The 27,930-nt window shown below is 41.8% G+C and overlaps 1 protein-coding gene across 10 annotated transcripts in view; it reads left to right on the forward strand.

The window, feature by feature from the left end:
- Positions 1-27,930, forward strand: part of ELAVL2 (ELAV like RNA binding protein 2) — a 170,909-nt gene that overhangs the window by 22,154 nt on the left and 120,825 nt on the right. For 2 of the 10 annotated variants that reach the window (XM_032308349.1, XM_032308359.1), the window contains exon 1: positions 3,405-3,957. The exons of 2 other annotated variants lie outside the window; for them this stretch is intronic. The gene's annotated coding sequence lies outside the window, so the exon portion shown is untranslated. Of the gene's footprint in view, positions 1-3,404; positions 3,958-6,956; positions 7,010-7,868; positions 8,167-8,258; positions 8,564-8,678; positions 8,863-27,930 lie in introns of those variants that run through there. 6 more of the 10 variants (XM_032308353.1, XM_032308350.1, XM_032308357.1 and 3 more) reach the window with 6 other exon arrangements.

The following is a 27,930-nucleotide window of genomic DNA, read 5'->3' on the forward strand; positions in this document are numbered from 1 at the left end:
CCTGTCTCATTCCCTTGCCCAGTTGCCACGCTCTAAACTCAACGTTGGTGTCAATTTTCTCCACAACTTTTTTCCTGTTTTCTAAACTGTAGAAGGAAAGCTGACATGCTCCTTTAGGTAGAACAAATAAAAGAGTAATCACCACGCTATATAATATCTATATTTCTCACACAGGCATTAAAATGACATATTTCTAACATTTTGAACTGCAGACCCCACCCCCACCCCAAATTGCCCAATAAACTAACACAGAATATTTTTATTCTTCTGAGAGGGTATAATATTTGGAACTATTGCCCTAAGCCACACATTGTAAACTCACCTAAGTAGCTTAACTGCTTTATTTACTTTTTAAAAAAATGTCACAGTAGTAGTTGAAGCATCCTTTATCATAAAATGCTAAAATCACACCCCCCCTCAACTAGTGTAAGGGAGTTATTTATCCTAAAAGATATTGCCCACAATAGCTTATGAGTATTCCTGTGAATGAGTGTTCCTTTATAAACTTTAGCAAAATAATCCATTGAATTCATTATTTTTCAGCTTTTTTTTTTTTGCAACTTTCTTCACAACAAACTTTTTCTCCAAACTTTCAGTGAGTGACCCCTCAACTCTATCCATTTTCTGCTGCAATTTAAAATAGTACTAAGGACTTTAAAAATATGTCAGCTAAAATAACAGTCAAAACTCAGATGTCTTTTAAATGCTTTTCTAATGCAAGTTCAGATGCTGTGGATAATCCTTTACCTAACTATGAATGAAGAGGGGTTGATTACAGTTCCTTAATGTGGAGTGTGATGTTTACACATAGTCCTTATTAATTACAAGATAGATTATGTTAGTATTCCAAGCTATGATAACATGAATTTCAAAGTGACATATACATCCAGATATCATTTATTTTAAATAGGATGTATTCAGTTTTTATTTTTAAAAGTTGGAAAAATACACATTACTTAAGGTATATGTATCCATTCAAATGTTTTTAAATTTAGAAACATCTGTTTTATTGAGGAAGTAAACTAGTATTGTAAGATATTTTCAATATTTTAAATAATTTAACTTCATTTTACCTATGTAGAAAAAACAACATGTTGAAGATGACAACATTTTCAAAAACAATTGTTCCTCTGCCTAAAGTAAAGAAAGCATATATACCCAATCCACAGAATTCAGTGTTTTGCATTCGAATGGACAAATTTACTATTTTTCAAGTAATTTCTTTAACTACCTAACACACAAGCTAGATTTTCACCACTCCACACCACACCCAGCTGTCCTTATCCACCCTCCCCCTTTTGGAAAATATACCACTGTAATCTGCAACTTCTTGTAGAAACAAACACACATCAAAAAATAAAACAAGGTATTAGTTTCCACCCAGTTAGAAGATACTTAGGTAGTTTTAAGTTAATGGTAAAGATTTCCTACAGAGTGCTGATAATATTATATGAATATATGCAACTAATTCAATATTAAGAGCATGTTAACAAGGGGAAAAGGCATTTCACCTCATAAATAAGTCTGCATAAACAGTATTACATTTTTATATAAATTGTATTTGTTACTTTAAGATTTATTTCTCTGTACTGCCCTGGGGCTGAAGGGAGGGGTTGAAGAAGATGGTAACAAACACAATCTTCCAACTATTTATTCATACAGTGATTAATCTACTTTAGGTAAAATGGAGTCTTTCTGTCTTTTCCCTCGACTTGTCCCTCCCTCCGCCCCTTTATTCCATTTCCACAAACTGTTTTTCTTTCTACTTCCTAGGAGTTCCACCCAGGTCTAGAAAATAGCTTTAACTTGAAATTAGGACCCCAGTCTTGTTGTTATATAAAAAGTGGGACTGGGGATTAGGACATGGTAATTATAAATTATAAAATAACAATGTTAATTATAATATAACATATAGATTCAGGCCTCCTTTTCCAACCCCGTGTTATTGTCATGCAAAGTAATAGAACTTGAACATATTACACTGGCTATACGGGGAGATAAACAAGTCTGTGTTCTTCGCCATTAATCATTTATCTACACTCAAGGACATTCTCAAGGAACTCTGAATTACTTCACCCTTCACTTTGTAGTTATTTTGCTTTGTGACTATCTGTCCCTTTCCCACCATCCCAATCCGCCCTCCTCCAATCTCTAACTCTTACCTGTGTCTCCTTTTTCTGAATTTTCAAAGATAGCCACTAGTAGTAAACAGGTAAAGGAATTCCTTTTAGAAAGGCATGAGCATCTAGAGAAGATATGTTACATTGTATAAGAAACATACCTACTATCTAGGAAGTTGGCACTGTCAAGATTAAAAGAAGAAATTCAGGCTGAAAAACAACCTACCTCAAGTTAATGTTGTCTCTATTTATACATCAAGTCGATCCTGAGGACTACGTTTTCACTTGGAGGAAGAAATAAATATCATGCACAAAACTATACTTCAGTCTCTTGAATGCTATCAAAATATGGTATTTAATAAAGTAGTCTTCAGCTATAAAACGGAAGCATTGGCAGCATTTGGCCTTCTGGGTAAACTTTCTAAATCCTCAGAGAAAGAACCCAGATAAAGGTTCGACTAATTTACTATCAGCAGTACGTATGTGGTCCAAGCACTGGACCGCCAGCAAATACAGAGGAGTGGTTTGTTCTAATTTTATATACAGATGCTCTTTTTGAGTCACCATATACCTCAAAGTAAAGGACCTTAGCTCTGTTCAGTACCTTTTTTCCTGTCAGGATGCTTCTCCTATACTTTTTTAACATGAAATGAAAGCTAATTCAAACCGTGCAGCTTTATTTGAAAGCATTTCTGAATTCATTCTTGCCCTAAAAATAAGTAAGAGAGCTGCAATATGCATATATTAAAAGAGAGAAAGACATAAAATTGCTTAATATCTAATACAGAATAGTGGAACATAAATCGAAAAAGGCATGCGGGCAAGTAATGGATGTACATTCATCCCTTTCACTCAGATCAAAGAGAGGGAGCTCTCAATGACTCATACATACCGGACAGAGTTTAATGTTATAAAGAAACGTGCCATAGATGCGGCAGTGATGGCAAGGAAAATGAGTCTTTCGGAAGCAGAAAGATTTAAGAGAAAAGAAGATCATGCCATATCGCAAACTCTGATACTACAGTTCCAACCCTCCCACGTTGCTCTTTCCATCTCTTTTTGCTTCTTGCATTTCCCTTCGCCGCCTGTGTTAAGTGTGTACCTCCCCGCACAACTTACCTTGAAACGGGACTCCATTGAGCTCTTGAGAGTGACACAAGCTTCTAGCCAATCGTATCAAGCATGATCGCCCGGGCGGCCTCAATGGAAGCATCCAGACCAATCAGGGTCCTGGGGAGATGAGCAAGTTACGTTGTGGCGCCACTCGGCGTATACTTCCGCGCGTGCTGCCCGGGATAGGAGCCTGGCAGAGCAGCTGCACACACGGCAGTGCGGAGGCAGAGAAGGGGTTGGTGATACGGTGCTATAAATCTGTGGTCCAGTCCACCTCCCTTTTAAGACGTCCTCCCCCCCTATTTCTGTTCTCAGTTAGAGATGCAGCAGCTTACTCCTGTAGCGACCTACTAAAAAGCAACAAGGAGAAAGACATCGTCTTTTTGAAAAAACGTTCTTTCGTCTCTTTTCTTTGTTCCTTCGTTTGTTTTTCTTGCCTCTTTTTGTTTAGTTGAACAGCAATAGGAGGATAGTCTCTTCGTCTTTTTAAACTCTCTTTTTTTAAGTTTCCCCTCCCCTTTCATATTTTTTTTTTCGCCATTTCTTTTAGCGTTGGACTTTGGGGTCGAAAGCATTTCTTTTTATTTGCTTCTTTTAAGCCGAGCACAGTTTAGGTTTCGTGCTGTCTTAAGAGAACTATCCAGCAGCTTCTTGCTCATCCTTATTGGGAGAACTGCACCGTTACTTTAAAAACACACATACACAAAAACCTTAAGGGAGAAAGGTAAGTTTCGGTTTGGTTTCTTTAATCATTAGTTGCAGCGATGCGCTGGCAAACCCAGAAAACCTGTAAGTGAGCGGAATACAGAATATGAAGTTAATTGCACATGTTTGTCTCATTTCAAAGCTACTGCTCTGCTTTTTAATTCTAGAGAGCTAGACTAAGAGGACGCATGCTTGACGTACTGAATTTTCGCAAATGTCAATGGCAGAAACTTAAGTGGTAAATGTGACTAGAGTAGAGCAGGGGTACAATGGGAGTCTAGGTGTTGAGTGAGCTACGGGATTGAGGTTGGAAGTTCATTTCGTGGGAAGAGAGATAAGTTGGGCTTTGGGGGATGCATGCCTCTACTTTCGCACAGCAGCTAAGGGACTGGAGAGGCTTTAATACCTTTGAGGGAAATCAGAAGCCTGGACTTGCAGATTAGACCAGCGAAAACCCCACACTTAATTGCATTAACCAGATAACATGTGCTGGGGAGATGGGATTGCCAGATGGAATTTAGATGCTACACCAGGCTGCTAGTTGTAGTTGACTGAAAAAGTACATGCCGCCTGAGGGCTAGGGCTAGGGCTGGGGTTAGGGTGGGTAGAAGCTGTCAAAAACTCATCATTGCTAGGTGTGCGGGCTCTAAACCATGGGCGCCAATTACCGTGATTCTTTTTTAAAAGAAGGTAGCCAATTTAGGGCTGAATTCTTAAGTCTGTACCGGATATGAGATTCCCTTTGTTCAGAAAAGCGTAAATAAGATCCTTGGAGCTGTGTCTGTGGAGTGGCGGCTGCCTGGGAGCCTTGCGGCGCTGGGCGCTGGGAAGTGGATTCCAAGCCCTGTCCTTGGTCCTACGCTGCTGACTTTGCCTTCGGCGCGAGGGGAAACCCCTTCGCAGTCGCGAAGATTCACAGTCACCCCAGGAGCCAACTCCGCTACGTTGCCCTCACCCCCTTTCTTACCGCCCCCCCACAATAGCTATTGTTAAACTGACGCTAGGAGAAAGATGGTTGGGGATGAGACGCTGGGCAGACCCATGCTTCGTTTTAACTTTTGTGATTTCTCAGGGTTTGGGAGAAACCAGCAGGCTTTCTACTGCGGAAAAAGAGAAATTAGGGTAGATGTGGGAAAGGGGGGAGAATGTTCATTGGGCGGAGAGGACCGAGAGGGTGATGGTGGCGGTGAAGGAGGTGCTGCCTTTGCCTAAGAGAAGTTTAAATTATTGGCACGAGGGGATGTGGGTGAGTGTGCGTGAGAGCGCCGGTGTGGTGCTTGCGATGGAGAGAATGGGGAAAAGGTATAAAACCCGCCGGGGTTATTAATTTCTCCCCGCTGTCCACCCTACCCATCCTCCCGGGTCTAAAAGCCAACTTGCGGCCAGCCTCCAGATTCGACTCTGCCATCTCCGGGGCGGTGGGGTCTGGGGATAGCAAGGTGGCAGTGCCCTGTACCGAAGCTCCGCGGCGAATAGGACGTCGCGTGGCCATTGTTGCTTAATTTATGCCCAGCACGTTGCTACGTACCCACCTATTTCACGTCTGTAAAGAATTAATATGAGAGCTATACAACTGTGGCAAATTGGAGGTTGGATACACTCCCCGTTTGCCATTTTCAAGTACCGGTTAGCGAAACTGATGTCGAGACTGGGTATTTTCTCTTGTAATTGCCAGCTGCAGATCTGGCTTTATTGTGGCCTGAGTGAGAGAAACAGTCAACCGTTTAGTATTTACTCTTAACACTGCTGGGATGGGATGAATGTCTCTTACTTTCTCCCCGAAATGCACGGGTTCTTTCCCCGCCCCCACTCACTACAAACACTCATGTTGGTTAAGATTCTACACCTTTAGCCCATCCCCACACCCCCGCCCCCTCTCCATCTTCTGGATGTAGGGAATAGAGAGATGGAGATGGGTTATTTCTTAGGCCTATACTGCAACTTATAAAATGCAAGCTTAAAGTGGAGGGGTGGGGGAAGAGTACAGAGTAGACAATAGTAACTGAACAAATTATTTTCCTAATTAAAAAAAATAAAAATAAGTTCTTAAAGGTCAGGGAAAAAGTGTGCATGTTTTAGGGGTGATAGAGTAGAAAAGCTGTTTGGGCCTGTAAGACTTCCTTCGTAAAATGGCTTCTTAAATGGGACATCTGAAAGGTTTGTCAGAATCTGGACAAATTAAGTGTACAAAACCAGAAAATTTTGATTTTTAAAAGTCGCTTTTTGGAGGATTTAAAAAAGTAACTGTTTCTCAATTTTTATTGCCATTCCCTAAGTCTGTCTGTCTTACACCAATCTCTCCTGGGTTCTTCTCTTTTTTAACCAAGTGCTTAGGCACCTCATTTTAACTTGTTCTGGAGTTCTCCATGAAAAACGCAACGTTTGCAGGTCGAAGTGGATTGGAAGACTTAGGGAACTCTGTAGAGAGGTCTCCCATAACTTCAAAAAGTCAGCTTCAGGGAGTAGGGCGTAGGGCATTCTAAGAGTTTTAGGCTTAGACTGGCAAATGTGGTAGGCCCATTTTTGCCTAACGTTTGGAACCAGGCATTTTTTAGCAACCCGCCAGCTTGGGATAGGAATATTATAATTAACTGTTTAGAGGGAGGTCAAAGAGGCGCAGGCGCTTTGAGCTGTTTTCCCAGTAACCCCGTGCAAAGTCAATTAAGGTCATTTAATTGCTAATCGGATTTGGGGTGACAACAGAAATGCTGATATAGAATCAATTAGCTATTTCTGGTGTCCCCAGTCAGGGTCCCTCAAATTAAGGGGTAGATTGTCTCCATTTCGATTATGGTTAAACGCCTTACCTTACTACGCCTGATTTGAATTCGTCCAAGAGGGCAATTTTGTCCCCTCCACCCCCGCCCCGGGCTAAAGGAGTCCGTCTTCCATTCTCTCCCCCACCTCCCCGCCCCGCCCGTCGCGTGGGGGCGGGGAGCGCTGGGCGCCCTTAGCGGACCTTGCTGCATCAAACCCGCATCATGCCCTTGAAGCTGTAACCTCGGTCACGTTCTTGCGGCGACTCAGTCGCCCACTGCTCAGTTCCTTTCTCTTAACTCCTGAGATTTCAGGTAGGTATGACAGGTGATATTTTAAGTGCAGTTTTTAAGGGGGAAGGGTTAAAACAGAAGCCTTCGCAATGAAAACCACAACAACACGACAGGTGCTCTCATAATTAAGCGGCTGAGCAGGTGTAAAAACGTGTTACCACCGCGTGGCTCGGGGTCGGTTTTGACTCCCAGTCGCGGGGCTGAGTCTGAGGACAGGCACAGGTTTTTCTAGGAGAGAGGCGATTGAGCTGGGCGTGGGGGCGGACCAAGGCTAAGCAGCGATGTGACGCCCCCTCCGTGAAGAGTTGGCCGTTTCGGGGCTAACGTGGGGGGCGTTGGAAGGATGCAGAGAGCGGCAGGCTCTTGTATAGTCGAGTGCAGGATTTCCTACTTTGCGTTTGAAGCAGAGTATAGCACCCCGCACAGGTACTTGGGCTTATTTGAACGTCAGATTCCATCTAGAGAGGCAGAGTGGGGTAGCCGGGGCTAAGCCTTTAGTTTTCCGCCAAGGGACAGGACCCTTGGGCTGTGAAGTAGGGGAAAAAAGAACCTTTTGACTCCGCTTGCAATATATGCGTATGTATGTCTGTGTGTACACTTGATGCACATATACCTCAAAGTAACCCCCGCGCTCTGGCTCCCAGTTAGCGCCTGAAACCTCGGGGTTTGCAAACTTGCATCTGGCATCTACCGCTACTGGGCGCGCGACGCTCTCCGCGCTGCCAGGGAACCTGGTCCCAGAGCTTGTTCGGAATCGGAACACGGGAGGGACGAGCGGAGCGGCCGCAGCCGGGCGTCTTCTCGCAGGCACCGACCCGCGGGCGGCCGGGCAGGGCACGCGCCGGCGGCGGCAGTCGCGGCGCCGCTAACTCGCCGCCGGCCCCGCCTCCTGGCGCTCTTCCAAGCAAGCCCCTCCTCCCCGCCCCGCTACAAACGGCGGGACCGCGGCGCCTGGGCGTCACTGAGGCAGCTGCCGGCCGGGTGAGGAGGCCGGTCGCCGGCGCGACGCGGGTAGGGCGGGGGTTTCACCGGGTTCCAGTCCGCCTTCCCGCCTCCGCCAGGACTGGGGACGCCGCCGCCACCGCCTCTCCGCGGAGCCCGCCCGGAGCGACTCCTCCGCGGCTGTGCTGACGGCTGGCGGCGCGAGCCGTAGTAGCTGCAGCTCCGAGTCGTAGCAGGCAAGTGCGGGGGGTGTGGGAGTGGGGGCGGGGAAGGCGGGCACGCGGCACCTGGCCTCGGGTCTGTTTTGGACGCCGAAGCTAAGGGCTGTGCGCGGCGCCGCGGCGCCGAGCGGCGTCCGGCCTCCGCTAGGTGGGAGCCCTAGACCGGCCTCGGGCGGGAACGCCGGTGGGGGTGGCGGAGGTTGTGCACGCGAAGTTCCTAGAGCTCGGCCCCTTGCGGCGGGAGTAGAGGGAATTGGGCTTCTCGGGAGGTGGCACCGCCCCTCCTGTGGGCACAAGCTGGTTGGGGGCGGCGGGAGCCGAGCGGGGCCAGTCGCACCAGGCAGCGTGCTCAGGCCTGGACGTGCCCCGGTACGGCCGCGTGTAGCGCCGGGAGAGCTGCGCCGAGACGCAGGTGAGTGCTTTGGAGGGAAAGTGGGGGAAGGGGGCTTTTCTAGAAAAAGGGCAGGATTCCTGTGGCGGACTGGCAACCCCGCCTGTGGGAGGCTGTGTGCACTGGGTTCTCCAGTCGGATGGTGTCTGGTGGCGTGCCCACTTGGTACGGCGCTTCCTCGCGCGTGGTCCTTGGAGCTCCTGGGGCGTCTGGAGACTTGGAGCGGCCACGCAGTGTGCGGAGGTGGCATGGGACTGGAGGGGGCCAGGGCAGAGCAAAGAGGATTCCCCCGGGCCGCTCGCTCCCTTGCGCGGTATTAGGTGAGGCCGGGCGCAGCCGCGCGAGGTCGCCGCTCACGGTGGCATCCTGGGTTTGAGCGCGGGCAGTGCGCTGGGCGGGAATCGCCAGGCGGGCCGGGCCGCCGGGCGAGGTGGACTCGGGGCTTTGGCTCCCTCGCTCGTAGGTTGCGGCAGCTGCGCCTCCAGCTCGGCGGGGAGGGCTGGCCACTTGCGGCCCCCGTGCACGGACGAGTGTGCGTGCACTGGTGCGACTGGTGGTCTCGCGGGGACCAGCATCGGTTCACCAGCAGATGCTCCTCCAGTGGTCTTGACAATGACCAGCAGGCAGTCTTTCCACAGCGTTGCCTTAAAAGCCTACTTGTTATCCTGGAGGACCGGGGCGCAAAACCTTGTCTCTAGATGTGAGCTATGAGCACGGAGTTGTAGCTGTCCAGATGGCCATTTAAAATAGTGTGTATTTAAAAAGATCATCTTTATGATAAAAATTTCATCTGTCTTCTCTCTACATTTTCTGAGAATGTGAGAAAGGAGGACTTGTTCCCGAATATCTATTCTCTTTCATTCCCTCCCCAAAGAATGGTGCTTAGCAATGCTACGTGAATATATTTGCCGTCAAGGACAAAGACTTTTTTGAAACTTAATTTTTTGGTGGACCTACCCATAATTCTGTCTTAATTAAAATATATCTCAGTCCCAAACTTATGACAAATAAGTCCATTGTAAACCACTCGAATACCAGTTGGGGTGTAGTTTCCCCATCTCTTTAAAAAATCAGTTTGAATTACTGGCTAGTTGCTCTTGAAGAGAATCTTCTCAAGAACCGTTTCCCCAGAGTCCTTTGAATTTTTCATTTGTGCTAAGCACGCTCTTTCTTGGGGAAGCTGACCTGGAGTCTCCATTTTGGTGAGCAGGCAGGAAAGCTTTCCTGGATCTATTTTTTCTCATCTAGATCTTTGGGTCTAGAAATGGTGAGTGTTTTCCTTGGATGGACTGGAACATTACTGCATTTGTTTTTGGGTTATTCCTTCTGAGAGATCTGTAGGAGTGGTGATTTTAATACTGCTCAGGTGAAGTGTGTGTGCATACTTAGAGAAAGTTCCTTTGGAAATGGGGAAGGAAAGGGAAAACAGGGCAAGAAGAAAATGTGTCTGGAAAGTAATGGTTGGGGTGGGGTAGGAAAAATTAAATTATGAAGAAACATTACATGCAATTTGATACGATTCCTCTGCCTTTTTTTTTTTTTTCCTTTCTTTTTCCTTCTTGAGAGAATGAATTTGTGTGATCAAACTGGGCCCTTATTGCCCATTTGGGTAACTTGGTGCTGCCACCTTTTGGGGAATGAAGTTTTTTTTTTACCCTTCAAAGACAGCCTGAGGCTGTCATTTAAGGCCCCCCATTTTATCGGTCTGTAGGTGTTTCCTTCACTGTATAGTGTTTGCTCTTAGGAATCAGGTCAGCTCTTTTAAAATGTACACACACACTATTACTGTGGATGAAGAGAATTTTTGTTTTAGGGTATGCTCCTGTAATAGCATAGGTACTCACAAACTGTTAAGTGTGGCCAGGCCTGTTATTTACTACTGAACCTTATTTTCTAGGCTAAGAATGGATGAGTTCCTTTTATGGTCTTCGTTTGTTTCTTGGGGGTTGAACAGGGTTGCTTGGTTCTGGTTAATGCTTCTGCGTAGGAGAAGTAAAGTCCTTCTCTGCCTGGGTTTTACACTTTTAGTTATGACCTCTCTCCTGGTGTGACATGGAACAGCAGTGCTCTAAGTGACATTTCTACTATCCCCTTCCTTAATCTACCCTTTTGGACCTTTATATACAGACAGATGTTTCTGGTTGAATCCTTGTTACCACTTTCGGCCATTCCAGCTTTCTATATGCTTTTCTGGTTGGCATTATAATTTTTAAAAAATACTGCTTTCCATCCCTTCTTCCCCCACCTCTCTTTTATTCTAAAAGCAAGTCACAAGTTTTCTTTAAGGATACAGCAGAGCCATCCTGAATACCCTGACTTCTAAACTGGGATCAACCTTTCTTTGATGGGAATTTTTTTTTTTTTTTTTAAACCTGGTATACTTTTCAGACCTTAGCACGGCACAAGAACACAGTGGCACGTTATTCTTCATGTTCTTTTTTTCCCAAAGGACTGGATATTCCAAAATAGCATCTTATCAAGACTGACTTTACTGTTTACCTTTTTGCTAGATTGGTCCGCATAGTAGGGTCACTTCTTTTGCTCTCATTCAAAGTATTACTAAAGGTACCATAACATGTTATTTTACTACCTTTGTGACCAATACTGTTTATTTGGAAATAAGGAGGCTAGAGGTCCGTGGTACTTAGCTTGGTCAGGTTATTTATTTATTAATTTTTTCATGGCATTTCAGGAGGCTGTATAGGTGAGGTGGTATGGGGCTGGGTCGTATGTCACCCTGTGGAAAACCAACCTGTAGCCGGCTAATCCAGTTCTTTCTTATTCTTGGATATTCAGCTGGACAGGCCAGTCTTCACAGTAAGCTGCCACATTTGACGTTCGGTTTTGTTTTTAAGCGTGAGTACTTGGTTGGAAGCAGAACTGCTTTATGGGCTTGTAACCTCTGCTGTCTTAACTGCGCCCCCTTGAAATTCTTAAATTTTTGAACAAGGGGACCCTCTTCTTTCCTTTTACACTGGGATCCACAGATTACATAGCTTATCCTGGTTAGAGTCTTAATCGTCTGATAATGTTTTTAGCTGCCAATAATGCTTCTTAATGCTAATATATTAAAGAACTGTTTGAAGGCCTTATGCACTGGTGATGCCACACCCAACTCTTGAATTAACTCTATAGTGGACATCATACAGAATGTTCACTTGGTTTGGCCAGTTTCATTTTATAGATCCGTGGAAGTCTTCACTGGTTCTGGTTACTCACAGAACACACATGTTGTGTACTTCAATGCAAAACTCATTGTTTTTTCTGTTTCTAATTTGGGAAGAACATTTAAGTTCTGTTTGATTTTAGAGACTAATTGGTTTGCAATCTTAGTTGATTTTTCTTCTTGATTTTAAGTAATATAAATCTGCTAAGCAGAAATAAAAGGTGCTTATGCTTAGAAGGCAGTAAATTGTTTTAAGGCTTTGTGTATTAAAAAATATACATTTTATTATGGTTTAACTAGCATTGGTAACTTTTGGAATCTGAACTAAAAATAGGAATTAGTATAGTAAAATCCTGCGGTGGTTTTACGGAATATGTAAGAAATTTTTCACTAACCAGAAATAAACAGATTTGGCTTTCAGCATGCATGAGCCTATCATAATTTTAATTTTAGTAAGATCACAGGAGAATATTTTTTAAGAGAATATGGCTTGATATGTCTTTATCCTTGTATTTTGTATAAAGCAGAAGGTGACTCTTTTGTAACATGCAGAAGGTGCATTCCTATATACATCTTCCCCTTCCCCTACCTATCCAGAGGTTGGGCTACATTAAAATGTTTACTTGTAGGGGTGGCTGGGTAGGGCTCAGTTGTTAAGCAGCTGCCTTTGGCTTAGGTCGTGATCCCAGGGTCCTGGGATCGAGCCCAGAGTTGGGCTCCTTGCTCAGCAGGGAGCCTGCTTCTCCCTCTCTTTGCTCTCTCACTCTCTCTGTGTCAAATAAATAAATAAAATCTTAAAAAAAAAAATCTACTTCTGGTAAAGGTATGGTTTTCTCGGAGTTATGGGTTAGGTTTTGAAGGCATCAATTTCACTGATACTCTTAAGTGTATATTTCCCTTTTGAGAGTTGCTGAATAGTTTTGAGTGATGACATACAGGTTTTCCTTTTAATAAATCTTCATACAGAGAAGGATGATTGCTTTGGGAAGGAGTGGGATAGGTAAAATAACTAAGGTCCTAGGAATATGTGGCAGGAGATTGAAACTAAACCAATTTGGAGGTTGCCTTAAAAATTGCAAGTAACTTTTTTTCTTTTTTTAAACTTGCACGTTTGTAGTTCTTATGTGTTATTTCCATATCTGATTTCCACTCTCTTGGTTTGACTGATTTATTTATTTGGAAAATGAGAGCTTTTCTTTATTAAGCTTATTTATTATGAGACAGTAAAATGATAGTTTTTGTTTTGTTTTAACATGTTGAAGGTTTTGCTTTAGATAAGTTTTGAACTCCTGAGTTGAGTATCTGTATATTTTTTCCTAGTCTAATCTAATGGTAATAGACTCATACCAGCCTTTTCCCTTGCTTTAAAAGGAGTCAGTCTCATAAAAAAGAAATTTACATTCTACATGACTAGCTTTTCTTTTCCTACAGAATTTTTGTTGTTGTAGGGTGTTCATTACTGGAGATGATTTTAGCAATTTTAGAGGCTGTATTAACAGAATGTCATCAAAATCCATATTTTCATAAATATCAAGCAGATTACCTTTTTAGGACAGGTTTTTTATTTTACTTCATTTTGCTTTTAGTTAGCAGTGGTCAAACTCACTTCAAGCTTTATTAGACATTTTCTTGACTAGTTTTATTTCTTCGACAGAATAGGGATGCTTAACTTTCCTGTATCTTTGTTACGGAATTCCTGTAAAATTGACATTTCTTGTTCGTATTGAGTTCTGAAGAAAGCTGTGAGCCCTTTCTACCTAGAGAAATGTACATACACCGAAATTGCCATACAGTTTTTACCGTCTAGCCCTCAGGATTCAAGAGGCTTAAAATAAGGTTTCCATTTGGGAAATAGGACCTCGAGTATTAGAGTTGTCCTCTATTCTGGTTGGGGGGGGAAGCTCTTCGATTCAGTGCCCGTCAGCTATGGCCTTAGCAATGTGGGCTCTTCATTGAAGGCAAATTCTAAGCTTCCTTGTCTCCGCATAGTTTGTTTTAAAATCCATTCTGATTTTGTAAACATATATTACACATGTAAGGTCTTGTGGTGAGCACAGTGCTGCCAGTTTAGCTACTGAGTTGTCTTGCCTCAGTAGGTTTTGTCACTTAAGTTGAAATTCTTAATTTAGCAGAGCCAGGTGGAATATACTATGGGCTGGAAGCGTGAAGTTTCCGTTGTCTGGTCTAGGGCTCCATTACTTATGTCCTTGGTTTCTTAACCTTTTTGAGTATAAAAGCTTACCCTCCACATCTCAAGGACGAGGTGATGATGAGCATACGGAAATATGAGATTTTTTTGGCAGTAGATTGACAACGTTTACTGAATTGGAAAGGTGGTAATAAGTGGTTCCCACTGATTAGTTTTATATATTTGGCCTTCAGTGCGTTATTATTAACCACAATTTTAAGTGATTCTTTATAATGTATCATGATATAATGCGTATTTCTGCCATGGAGAAAGAAGATCCCCATACTGCCGGGAATTTTTGAGAGAATTGTGTCTTTGAGCATTTCGGTATGGAAATAGGTATAAATATATCTATGATGATGGGATTTGGAAGGGAAGTTTAAAATGCATTTTTTTTTTCTGGAAAATATAAATAATGTTAAAAAATTACATGTGAAATTATGAGAATTTAGCCAGCTAACATTCCAGGAATATAAATGTCTCAATTTAAATATTCCATCTTTTTTTCAATGAGAAATCAGATTTTTAAATTTAAGCATTTAAATTAAAATAATCAGTCTGTATTTTTCTGATTTGAATTTTGTTTAATCTCTTATCAAGGGATCTATTCCTCTACATCACAAAATGGAGTTTACATAGAGACACATTTTTTTCCCTGCTTGTTTCAATACCCTCTTACCAGCCTAAGTGAAAAGTCATTGATGGATGCCCTGTCAAGTAAGTTATTGGAAATTGTTCACTTGTTCAGTTTTTATAGGATGTTTAACACTTTTTTATTCTTTGGGCATTGTGTGTGTATCAGAAGCACATGAGGTATTTCTCAAAGCAAATAAATCACTGCGTATTTGAAAATAAATTCAGCGAATTGGGTAAGGTTAGGAAAATATTTCGTGAACTGACTGTGCTTGATCTTGAGTTTACTCTGAGCTACTTTTGAAAGTCCGTTTTTAAAAATCTCCCTGATTCCGCTTCTCTGCTGGAGGCCCCTCTGGTGATGTGAGGATCCCCCACCATTACTGCAGAGCTAGCTGGGCTGTACTACGTATGCAGAGTTTATTATAGAGTGAGCAAGTTTTTATAACCTATTCACAGGTAAGGTCTGTTTCCCAGTGGGTTTACTCAACACTGCTTTCTTTCCCTGAGGTGCTACTTACTGGTTGCTGGCTTATTTTGTTTAAAACCCCTGGGGCCCTTTGTGGCCCATGGCTGTGAATGACTCATGGACTTTTCCCAAATACTAGGTCATCAGTGCTTTTGACTTTCATCATTCCCCACCATTGTTTCTGCAAGGAACCTGATCTACCCAAAGCCTTCCTCTCTTCTCTTTGACATGTCTGTGCTAGCCCTCTGTCCCCTAGTCACCTGTCTATGCTTCTGAGCCCTGTGGTAGTTCTAACTCTAGCCTGGCCATTCTGGGTCAGGAGCAGCCTAGTCACTTGTCTCTTTATTTTTTTCATTTGGCTTGTACCTTTCCATTGGCTCTTAAGCATTTTATTACAGTTTACTCATTGAAGAATATCTTCTGTGACCAAGTGAATTGATGCTATTAGAGGACAAAAAGGAGAAATGGGTATCCATGGACAGAGTTTCTTCATCTGTCCCAAATGATGGCCGGAGGTTACCTATGGTATGTATTTGTTTCATTTTGGTTTAACCTCCCACCCACCCCGCCCCAAATAATTTCTTTGAAAGCAAGCAAGCCTGTGTGTATGGTAGGGGCAGAGGGATAGGAGAGAATCTCCAGCTGACTCTGTGCTGAGCATAGAGCCTGACATGGGTCTGATCCCACAACCCTGAGATCATGACCCCTGCTGAAACCAAGTCAGATGACCAAATGACTGAGCCACCCAGGCTCACTTTTTTTTTTTTTTTTTTTAAAAGTAGTAAACAACATGTGTTGGAAAGGATATGGAGAAGGGAGATTCCTCTTACACTGTTGGTGGGAATGCAAGTTGGTGCAGCCACTTTGGAAAACAGTGTGGAGATTCCTTAAGAAATTAAATATAGAGCTACCCTATGATCCTGCAATTGCACTACTGGGTATTTACCCCAAAGATCAGATGTAGTGAAAAGAAGGGCCATCTGTACCCCAGTGTTCATAGCAGCAATGGCCACAGTCACCAAACTGTGGAAAGAACCCAGATGCCCTTCAACGGATGAATGGATAAAGAAGATATGGTCCATATATGCTATGGAGTATTATGCCTTCATCATAAAGGACGAATACCCAACTTTTGTATCAGCATGGATGGGACTGGAAGAGATTATGCTGAGTAAAATAAGTCAGGCAGAGGGAGTCAGTTATCATAGGGTTTCACTTATTTGTGGGGCATAAGAAATAACATGGAGGACACGGGGAGATGGAGAGGAAGAAGTGAGTTGGGGGAAATTGGAGGGGGAGACGAACCGTGAGAGACTTCGACTCTAAGAAACAAACTGAGGGTTTTGGAGGGGGGTGGGGTGGGGGTTGGGTGAGCCTGGTGGTGGGTATTATGGAGGGCACATATTGCATGGAGCACTGGGTGTGGTGCATAAACAATGAATTCTGAGACACTGAAAAGAAATAAAAAATAAATAAAAATTAAAAAAAAGGAGTTAAGTGTTGATTTAGGTGCTGGGAAGTATCATTTAAAGATCTAGAACTATATTTAATGTCTCTTGAAAAGTTGGTAGGGTGGAGTAACACAAGGCCAATATTTGTCAACTGCATCCTTTATATGGACTATGATTTATTTCACGTCAGATTAAATTCCTGCCTGGCTTTTTTGGGTATTTGAGCTATGACTTTGTGACAGTTCCTAAGGCTATGGAAATTAAAAATTTCCTTAGATATAAAGACAAAGGCAGGAGTGCTTAAGATTTCATTTTGATTGTGCTTGTAAATATTTGAATTATGTTAGACCACTGTGTGTAAATTTAGATTTTGTGGACTCCTTTACCTCATTTGGAGAAGTCTCCTTAATCTCTGATCTAAAGAGATTTTCTCCTTCTTTTAGAAGATATAGTGGTTTATCTTACCCTTCCCCCCCTCTTCCCAGGATTTTAGACGTGCCCCTACTGGGAATGGCAATTTCTTCCTGCTGGTCATCTGCTTGTATTCGTTCACATGCTTTGTGGTCAGCAGAAGTTGCTTGGGTGCTGTGAAAACTAATAGGATGTTATGAGCTGTTTAAAAGAGGCCTGGGGCCCACCTGCTAACTGCATTGCTGATGATGTCAGCTTAGAAGAGACATTTTCCCTTTAGATTGCTGTAAAAAAAAAAAAGAGCTGATATGAGAGGTTACCAGGTGTGAGGTTTATGTATGTTGTTTGTCTCTCCTCTTCCTCCTGTTATTTTTTTTTTTTTTTCAGCCTTCAGCCTTTTCTGCACTTCTCTAGGAAGAGCAGGTCAGCTTCAGCAAAGGTTTCTCCCATGTGTGCAGTAGAGCAAGCTGACGCACCAGCAGAAGTAGAAAGAGGTTCCACATAATCATGTTTGGACCAGTGCTGTAATTTAATTTTTTTTAACTTTTTTTTTTAAGCTTTTATTTCTTCATTTGACAGAGAGAGTGAGAGAGAGCATAAGGCCAGGGCAGTGAGGAAAGAGAGGGAGCAGACTCCCTGCTGAGTAGGGAGCCTGGTGTGGAACTCCATCCCAGGACCATGGAATCATGACTTGAGTTGAATGCAGATGCCCAACCATCTGAGCCACCCAGGAGCCCCTAATTTTTTTTTTAACAATAAGGAAGTTGGATATTCTTAATCTGCTCCTGAGCATAATAGCACAATTTGAATAGCAGAGAGCAACTTTGGTGTGTGTTAATGTCTAGTGAGATGAATGCAGATGAATGGTAAGTAGGTAGAAAATGTCAGTGTAGGGCCTTCCTTTTGGTGACTTGACACACTTATATTTCTAATTAACTTTTTTTTTTTTTTAAAGATTTTATTTATTTATTTGACAGAGAGAGACACAGTGAGAGAGGGAACACAAGCAGGGGGAGTGGGAGACAGAGAAGGATGCTCTTTGCCTAGCAGAGAGCCCAATGCAGGACTCGATCCCAGGATGGGATCATAACCTGAGCTGAAGGCAGATGTTTAACGACTGAGCCACCCAGGTGCCCCTCTAGTTTAACTTTTTGTTCAGACTGGCAAACAGATAAGAAGATCTGTTTGATCAACCTGGCACTGATGTAGTGTGTGAGGATGGAACAATGCCTGTAAAGCCCTGTTCTCCTGGTAGCCACTTGAGGTAGACCAGTCATAATGAGGAATTAGAATATGGCCCTCTATTGAACATCTTAGCAAAACCTTTCTGAATAGTAATAGGAGCGTAATGCTGGCAGTTTAAAAGTTGGTGCAGTCTCCAGCCCATCCGCTTTTTTCCCCCTATACTTGGGATGTGAGTAAAAGTATATGCTAATTTTAAAAACCTGATTTTGGATTAACTATGTATATAGTTCTGAAAAAATTATAGGTATATTCTGAAATTTTTAAAAACATGTCCTTTTTTTTTTTTTTTTAAATGTTTGGTGGGAGAGGGGGGAGATGTGCATGCACACCAGCAAGTGAGTGAGCAGGGGCTGGGAGAGGGGCAAATGAAGATGGAGGAGCAGATTCCCCCTTGAGCACTGAGCACAACTGGGGCTCAATCCCAGGAACCTGGGATCATGACCTGAGCTGAAGGCAGATGCTTAATTGACTGAGCCACCAGGCAACCCTCTGAACTTGTTTCTGAGAGGCACTTAAAAAGAACTCTTGGGGGGTACCTGGGTGGCTCAGTGGGTTAAGCCTCTGCCTTCAGCTCAGGTCATGATCTCAGGGTCCTGGGATCCAGCCCCACATCAGGCTCTGTGCTCTGCAGGAAGCCTGCTTCCCCTTCTCTCTCTGCCTGACTCTCTGCCTATTTGTGATCTCTCTCTGTCGAATAAATAAATAAAATTTTAAAAAAAAACAACCCCAAAAAAGAATCTTGGTATACCAAGGCTACCAGTCCTCTTCCTTGATTATATGATTCTTTTAGATGAATATGTTACTTATTTTAATATACCCTGGGTCATCTGGTTGATGGGCTTCTAGGGTGTCTTCATTGTTGGTTTGGTTGAGGAATTGAGAATTGATAAAAGAGTTTTATCTCCCTAAAGGTTCAAAATCATTGTGATGGAGCTACATCTGTACCTTAAGAAAGGCTTTGTTATAGGTGGCTGTGATTAACTTGGTATATAGATCTTATCCAAATTCATTTAAAGTTGTCTTTTTTTTTTTTTTTTTTTTAGTTAAAGGATTTTAAAAAGTTTTCACGTTTTTGGTATTGGGACTGTGCTCAGAAGCCAGGAAGATTGTATAGTGTTTATTATTTTGTCACACATTATTACTAAGTGCTGGATACTGAGAGAGCTCTAGCGAAGGTTTATAAAGCATCCTTGTTCTCCTATTTGGTCTGTTTGCTTAAGGAGATGAGATAGAAAACAATTTTAAAAGATTGCCTCCCCTCCCCCACCCTGCAGTTTAAAAGTGTTTGAGGGACTGAGAAAAGGGACCCATCTCTGTAGTCTGTGCTTTAGGGATATGGCCAGGTTGCTGCTTATTGCTTTGGGGATAGGAAGTGTGTAGCTTTTCTTGGTCTGTTCTGTTTGTATATTTATTTACTTAGTTTTGGGGTCTCCCTCTTTGCACTTCTTCCCATGTCAGTTTTGTTTCTTTTGATTCTCTTTTGTGGTAATGACTATTTCCTGGTTTGCCAGGAGCCCAGTCACTGGTGAAGAATATTTATGCACGGCAGAACCTGCCAAGTTTTAAGTTGTGACTGGACAGAGATGCTGCTGTGACTGTCTTAATTCCGCTGTTGTCCCAGAGGAACAATCCCAGACAATTTGGCAGTGTATTGGGTGGGGGCACCAAAGAGCTGCCTGCATTTAGTTGCTGACAGACCTATTAGGACAGAAAAACAGTAATGGAAGGTGGTGCACCACCCAAAATGATGGAACCAGGAGATGAGAGTATTACTCCAGTAACAGTGATGGTGTCGAACATATCTGTTCTTCCAGAACCTTAGCACAGCTCCCTGGGGATATTCAGTTTATTTTTTATTTTTAAAAATTTTTTAAAAGATTATTTATTTATTTATTTGACAGAGATCACAAGTAGACAGAGAGATAGGCAGAGAGAGAGGAGGAAGCAGCCTTCCTGCTGAGCAGAGAGCCTGCTGCAGGGCTTGATCCCAGAACCCTGGGATCATGACCTGAGCTGAAAGCAGAGGCTTTAACCCACTCAGCCACCCAGGCGCCCCAGATACTCAGTTTATAGATGAGGAAAATGAGGCTCAGAGGTTAGGTGGTTTGCCTAAGGATTCCACCTCCCCAGTGGGGAAGTGGAACCTAGGTCTGTGACTCTTAGTTCAGTACCTTTTCCATGAACTCCCAAAATGTTTTTTTTCTACCTTTTAGAGTTCTGCTGGTTGTAGTTTAAGATGCCCGTGGCCAGAGAGTCAGATCCAAGAGGCAGCTCAGCGACTGTTTCTCATCTCTAGGCTCTTTTGTGTTCAGTTCCTCAGTGGTGGAGCTGTTACTACTGTTTTTTGTTTTAAAAGCTTCATTCTGGTCCCTGTAGCACTTGCAGTAAAATGCCTACTACTTGTTTCCTCAGAGCTAGGATTCTGACCTTGCATTATTTCAGGTCCATGGCTAGGTGACTGTTGGAAGGATTCCATCACAGGCTGCTGTCTTCCTGATGCCAGCTGGCAGTCTTGACTTGGAGGATTACTTTTTGGAGGCATATGAAGTATGGATTGGTTATTTTCTATAAGCAAGGGAATGAAGACACTGTCTCCAGCTTATTTTTGGATTTTGCTAAATTCAGGAAAAAAGATTGAAATACTGTATGTTCTATTCCCAGTGAAAGTGACATTCATTTAACCCCGGCTCACTGTAGTAGAGAATCTATAGGGGCTGTTCCTTAAACTTGTTAAGTTTCTGAAACTAGTATTTTCCAAATCTGGTGGGCTTTTCCAAGCACCACTATTTTTGTTCTCAGAAGAACAGTTGCAGGTCAGGTGTTCAATAGGATGTATGATGTCCAAACCTAACACAAGAAAATATCCACCCAGTAAAGATTGTTCTTGATCCTCCTTGTTTCTCCAACTTAACTGTCAGAAAAAGGGATTTTTTGTTTGTTTGTTTTACTTCATCTCTTTCATTATGTGTGTTACTTGTTTGTAGTAGGAACTTAGGAAGAATTTGTTTAATTCACTTGAATTCAGAGTTTGGAATAGAGAAGATAATTTACAATATAAGTAACTTACTGTCATTTGAGAAAATTATATTTGAATCTCTAGGTAAGCCACAAATAATAATAGGTGATCTTATTAAATTTTTTTTTTTTTTTAAAGATTTTATTTATTTATTTGACAGACAGAGATCACAAGCAGGCAGAGAGGCAGGCAGAGAGAGAGGAGGAAGCAGGCTCCCTGCTGAGCAGAGAGCCCGACGCGGGGCTCGATCCCACGACTCTGAGATCATGACCTGAGCCGAAGGCAGCGGCTTAACCAGACTGAGCCACCCAGGCGCCCCTCTTATTAAAATTTTAATTAATACAGGAAAATACTAGTAAAAACTTGCTTTAACAAAAGCCATATTTCTTCAAGTCTTAGGTGTAAAATTTTTTACGTTGTTTTTGAGTCTCATAAATATGTCTGCTTAATGAAGTGATTATTTCTCTCAAAGCTGTGAGGTTAGTGGTACATCTTTCTACAATGTCTTAGAATTGAGAAGCTCCACGTGAACATGTTTTTCGGTGTCTTATTCCCTGTGTGTATTTTACTCTTCTACCCTGCAGTAGTTTAAAAACAATTATTTTTCCAGCCTCCATATATGAACATTTATTGGTTTCTATGGAAAAGTTCATTTATTTAGTAAGTGTTTGTATACATACTATTCATCACCCACTCTTACATATTGAGGTATGGTGGTGAAGATGATATAGTCCTTGCTGACATGAAACTTAGTGTTTGTTCAAGGGGACACATGTTAAAGTTCTAGAAGTTATTGTTGTAACTCTGATTTGTTCTATGAAGGAAAAGTCTCTGGGGCTCCTAACTTAGTGCGAAGCAGTCAGGGAAATTCATTTTTCATTTTTATCTTTCCTCCTGTCTACCCTCTCCTTGTGTTACACAAAGGTAGGGTTTTTAGTTTTTAATTTTATAAACATTAGATAAGTGTATTAGATAAGGTTTTTAAAGTTGAATCCTCTTTCCCCTGATAAATTCATGGTGAACTTTGGATCCTGAATCTGAACCCTTCTGCCTCACTAGTATTCCACTATAGATCTGGCATTTTTTTTTCTTTTTAACAGCTGAGAAACAATTTATAATGTTCTTTTTAGAACAATAATAATTAGGCAGCTTTCACACCAAAAATATACCAGGAATGCCAGCTCCAGCAGTGAGGTCTGCATTGTCTCCATCCTTTATTCTCCTCACTCATGACTTTGAAAAAAATTCTCTGATTTTTGAAGTATAATTTATCAGCTTTTTTTTTGTAGTGTGTTTCCAGTATATTGATCGAGGTGGTAAAAACTAGAGAAGAATGTCTCTTAAGCTTTTTGCTTGCCTTAAAGTACTATACCAATTAAAAATTCTAGCTTGTCATTGATTTGTTCAGTTAGTTTATGAATAAACTTTTATAGAATCCTTCTCTGCCAGATCTTGAACCTCTCCCCAATTCTTCATAATACTATGTTCCTCCTTGTATTCATTTATATTTAAATGAGAAACAAATACCATAATAATTTGGAATTGTCTTTAAAACATTTGTTGGGGTGACAGAGGCTTAGGCAGTTGTCTTTAAGGTTTTTACAAAGAAATTTATTGAAAAACACTTTTGGAAATGACCCGAGTGGCTTTTGGGCAATCCCTTAATCCTAAAGGGCTCTGTATATTTGTAAGAGATTAGTCAAGTCTGGGAGATTTCTCTAAATCCTCACAAAAAGACAAGGAAGGAAAAGAGAAAATGAAGAGGAAGTAGATTATCCATGTGTCTTAGTTTCCCCATCCACACACAGATGATCAGAACAGAACAGTACAGAACACGTACATGTAAAATACATGGTATTATAAAATAATATCTTACATGCTTATTAACCTTATATATTTTTAACTCCTTAGTCCTCAGAGGTGAACTCTGATGGCTAAAACAACTCTTTCTGCTTTACTATTATGTGGTTTTTTGGAAGGCAATTGAAACTTTGAATCCCTGATAGTTGATATCTTACAGAATTCAGTGATTTGGCTCCTACAACTTTTTTTCTTGTTGAATCTTATTTTATCAAAGCTTTTAGATTTTAGTCCCTTCCTCTGTAGAACGAAGCCATTGAAAATACACAGTAGCCTCCATTCTTGACTGAGGGAACTTGGGAGAGAAGTAAAACTAGTTTTAGTTTGGGAGAGGAGAATTCGAATGCTTTTTCTGGCATTATTCCGAGAGAGTTAAGGGAAGGGGTTTGGGGTGAGAACTCCCCCACTGCCTGGTCTGTTCTTAATGGTTCCTTCAATTAGTTTACACACACACCCCAAGTTTGTACTTTTGGGATACTTCTTAAATGTTTTCAAGTACATTGGCAGTTCCTTGATGTCCGTGATCCTGTCTTGCAGCTGTATTCCTTGGCTGTAATAGGTCCTATTTTATTAATATCAAAATTAAAATTATGGAATTATACATGCTCAAGGTAAACACTGTATATGAGATTGTGTGTGTGTGTGTGTGTGTGTGTGTGTTTTAAAGATTTTATTTGACAGAGAGCGAGAGAGATACAGCAAGAGAAGGAACAAAAGCAGGCTTCCCACTGATCAGGGTGCCCAATGCTGGGGCTCAATTGCAGGATCCTGGGATCATGACCTGAGCTGAAGGCAGATGCTTAATGACTGAGCCACCCAGGTGCCGTGTGTGTGTGTGTTTTAATGGTATACTCTGCCTAGGTACCCTGACTTCTGTGAAGGTGCCATGTATAATATACATACTTTACCACCTGGAATTAATAAAAATTTTTAATGTTTTAAACTGAGTGTTTTGATGTTTTTAAGTGGATATTATATATTGCTATATAATAGCAATTAAGTGCTAGATAATAGATAATTATTATTTTAAGGTGACTTCTGTATAAACAGTGCTGTTCCTCTTCATCCATCCCCAGGATTAATTAAGATTTCGCTGTATCTATTTTCAGTCTCCTAGCTGGTGACTTTAACAATTTCCTTGGACCACACAAGGAAAGGTCTGGGGTGATGCTTCTTTAACCACTCTGGCTAGGTGGAGATTGTGCCTTCCACATGTATTTATGACCTGTTTTATACAGCTTCAAAGCATGCTATATTGAAAAGCTACCACTGCTTCAGGACTGGACTGAGAGGCTGTGTTTGCCAGGATTAAGGAGAGCAGGCCCTAGGGATGACCACTGGGCCAATCATTTAATAGTGTGAAACCTCCTCTGGCTCTTGGAAGAATGGCTGCTTTCTGCTCAACACTGAGTCTTTCTGGAAGCAGATGTAGAAGTGGAGTGTAAGGTGGATGCTCTCACGGTGGAAGGCTAACCACACAGGAAGGGTTATTGCCCTGGATACTCCTGTGGTACACCCTGGCCCCCACTCACATGCACACCAACCCCAGGGTTCTGCAGCAGCTCCATCTGGTATGCTTTGACATAGAACCGTTTGTTCTAAAGCAACTCATTTTAAAGCTGCAATATGTTAAATGGGCCGCCCTTGGTTGAAGGCCTTGGTGTGTTGGCAGTTTATCAGCAGCAGGGTTGTGAACCTGTCACTTCTTGCTAATGAAGGCTTTTATTTAGCTTAGCAAATCCTATCTTCTGTTATCATCCATTTTTTTTCAGATGGTAAACTTGAAAGGGATGTTTGTGGCTTTTTTATTAATTAGTAGCCATCAGGTTGCTTTGGTCCTTGCTTGTGATAGCCATTTCGCTCTGTTTCTTCTATTGAGACGCAGCTTGCCCTAAACTAGGAAAACCCTCAAATGATTAGAGTAACCCTTTGTTTGTTTGTTAGTTGTTTTTGGAATGGTTTTTTATCTTTCCTCTCAGATAGCCATTTCCTCCAGTTTCCATTTCAGTTCCATTTTTAAATTCCTAGCAGGGGTTTCATCAGAGCTTTCCTAGTGCGCGGCAGTTAGACTTCCCAGCACTTGTTTGTTTAGTTCTGGGCAGCACAAGAGAAGAAGGATTTTGTCTTGGTATTTAATGTGTGTTTCTTATATATAGCAAATTCAAGAGTGCCAGAGAATGTTAGAGCTGGAGGGGCCCTTATGCACAATACCAACCCATACCCTGATTTTGTAAAGGTGGGGCTAATGCTTAAGGTGTGTTGCTTAATATCTTAGGAATAGTGACAGTGGTTGGAGGCTCTGGACCCATGGCTGATTCTTGGCTTTTCTTTCCTTCTCCCAATCCTTTTTCCTCTACACTGCTGCATTTTTTCGGTTTCATTTTTAAAATGCAGGCGATGCCTTAGAGGGATTACAAATTGATAAGTTTTTAGAGGGCTTTTTGGCAGCAATTAGTATAATTAACAATGCAAATAGACTGTGAACCAGCAATTGCTATCTTTAAATTTATATTTTTGCCCTCTTGTATAAGTTATTTGTTGCAAGCATTGTTTGAAATCACAAAACCCTGGAATGTTTATCAGTTGGGAATTGGTTAAATTAAAACAATTGGTTAATTAAATAACAGGTCTCTGTTACAGTCATCTATAAAGAAAGAGTTCTCTGTGTGCTGATATTTAAGTATAACAAGTAAGGTGCAAAGAAAGTTCTATCTCTGTGTATGTTTTAGGGTATTTGCTTTCCTCATCTGTATTGGTATACATTTGTCTTCATTTTGACAGTGTTCAGAGTGCTAATGAAACTCTTAATCTCTGGGGTGTGGGTTGGAAGAATTATCAAGACTTCTATCTTTCATTTTATATGGTTTAGCAGTTATGATCTTTTTGCATCAGCCATATATTTTTTAATTTGGAAAAAATATTGACACATAATTACTAATTCAAGAGATAGCCCCCTTTGTATTTTTCAGAGCATTTTAATAAAATTTTAACATCTGCTTCTAAACTGTTCAGTAGTGTTTGGTGCTTAGATTGTGCCAGGACTCTGGGAGTTCAGAAATAGGAGGATATGGATGCTGTCCTCCAGTTGTTTAAGTCTGGCTGACAGCCCACAGGCAGGACATGTGACGTGCTGAATATGGGAGTTTGGGTTTCGTGCGCGCTGCTGCCATAGTTGGGAAGGTAGATAAATGTGAGTGGCACTTGAAGGGAGATATTATATAGGACAGGGAGACTTTTTTCCTAGGTGAAGAAGGGGGAGATTATGTATGATGTACTCCTAGCATATTGAGAAAATCATTTTTTGACTGTTGGAGGATGGTTGGGTTTTCTAGAGGGTCCCGAAACGCAGGCCAAAATGTTTCCATTGTATGGTGAAGGGCATTATGAGACTTTCCTAGTAAGGGGTGGTAGAGAGAAGCCTTGAGAGAAATCAGACTGGGGACAATTTTGTAGGATTGACTTGGTGTGAGGAAAGCTGAAGTAAAGGACAGGGCCAACAGGGCAGAAGCAGGAGGAAAACAGAAGGTGGTTTTCTGCCTATTATGGAATTGACCAAATGAAAAACCACTTCTTGGCATCCTGGGTACTTTTTTTAGGAGATCTTTGTAGCATTCAGAAGCACTTTCTAAACCAGTCTAAGTAGGCAACGCTTAACATCATTTATGCTGCTTTATAAAGTGTCTTTCCTGAGAACTGAAATAGAAAGGTAAATTCAAGGCTTTCATATTGTGGGTTTTTTTGATTTGTTTTTTATTTATTTGACAGAGAGAGATATCACAGGTAGGCAGAGAGGCAGGCAGAGAGAGAGAGGAAGAAGCAGGCTCCCTTGAGCAGAGAGCCTGATGTGGGGCTTGATCCCAGGACCCTGAGATCATGACTTGAGCTGAAGGCAGAGGCTTAACCCACTGAGCCACCCAGGTGCCCCTCATATTGTGGGTTTATAAAAATTTCCTATCAAATGCAGTTGACGTGATTAAAAAGTATGGGGCCCAAGAAGTAGTTTATCTCATCCTGGGGCCAGAGGAACATCCCTTTGAAGGTGGGAAGAGGAATAGGAAGCTTTTCTGGAGTTCATGCCTATGTACTAAAGGAATTCACTATAAATTCCTTTAAAAAAAAAAAAAAAAAAAGAAAGCTTACTTAGCAGTAAGTTAGACCAGTGTTTCTCAGAGTTTCTGGTCTTATTACTCCTTTTACAGACTAAATTATGGGAACTCAAAAGACCTTTTGTTTGTTTAGGTTGTATCTGTCAATATTTGTTAGAAATTAAGTTGAGAAGTTTTAAAACTATCTTTTAGTTATAAACCTGCCACATATTAACAGAAATAACCTTTTGAAGGGATGGTGTACTCACTTGAACAATCCGACTCTTGGTTTTGGCTTGGATCTGATCTCTATTGTGGGATCAAGCCCTGTACTGGGCTGCATGCTTCACCCGGAGTCTGCTTGTGATACTCTCTCTCCCTCTTCTTCCGCACTCATTCTCTCTCTCTCAAATAAATCTTCAAATAATGTTTTAAAAGTGGAATATATATATATGTCTTATATTTATATATATTTATACATATATATTATAATATGTGTATATACACATAATATATGTGTATATATATATGTACACACACACATATATATATATATTTTTTTTTCTAAAAGAAAAATAGTGATGAGTAGCGTGGTTTTACATTCTTTGGCCTCTTTAATGCGTGGCTTAATAGAGGTGAGCTGTATTGTCATATTGTACCAGACTGAATAAGGAGCAGATGCCATACATCATATAACATTTGGAAAGCTCTATTGTACATTTATGAGAGAATGAATAAGAAAAAGGTACTGTTGGGGTGCCTGAGGGTCTCAGTGGGTTGAGCCTCTGCCTTTGGCTCAGGTCATGATTTCAGGGTCCTGGGATGGAGCCCCACATCGGGCTCTTTGCTCAGCGGGGAGCCTGC

Source organism: Mustela erminea, chromosome 12, assembly GCF_009829155.1.
Source record: "Mustela erminea isolate mMusErm1 chromosome 12, mMusErm1.Pri, whole genome shotgun sequence".
Taxonomy (NCBI): Eukaryota; Metazoa; Chordata; class Mammalia; order Carnivora; family Mustelidae; genus Mustela; species Mustela erminea.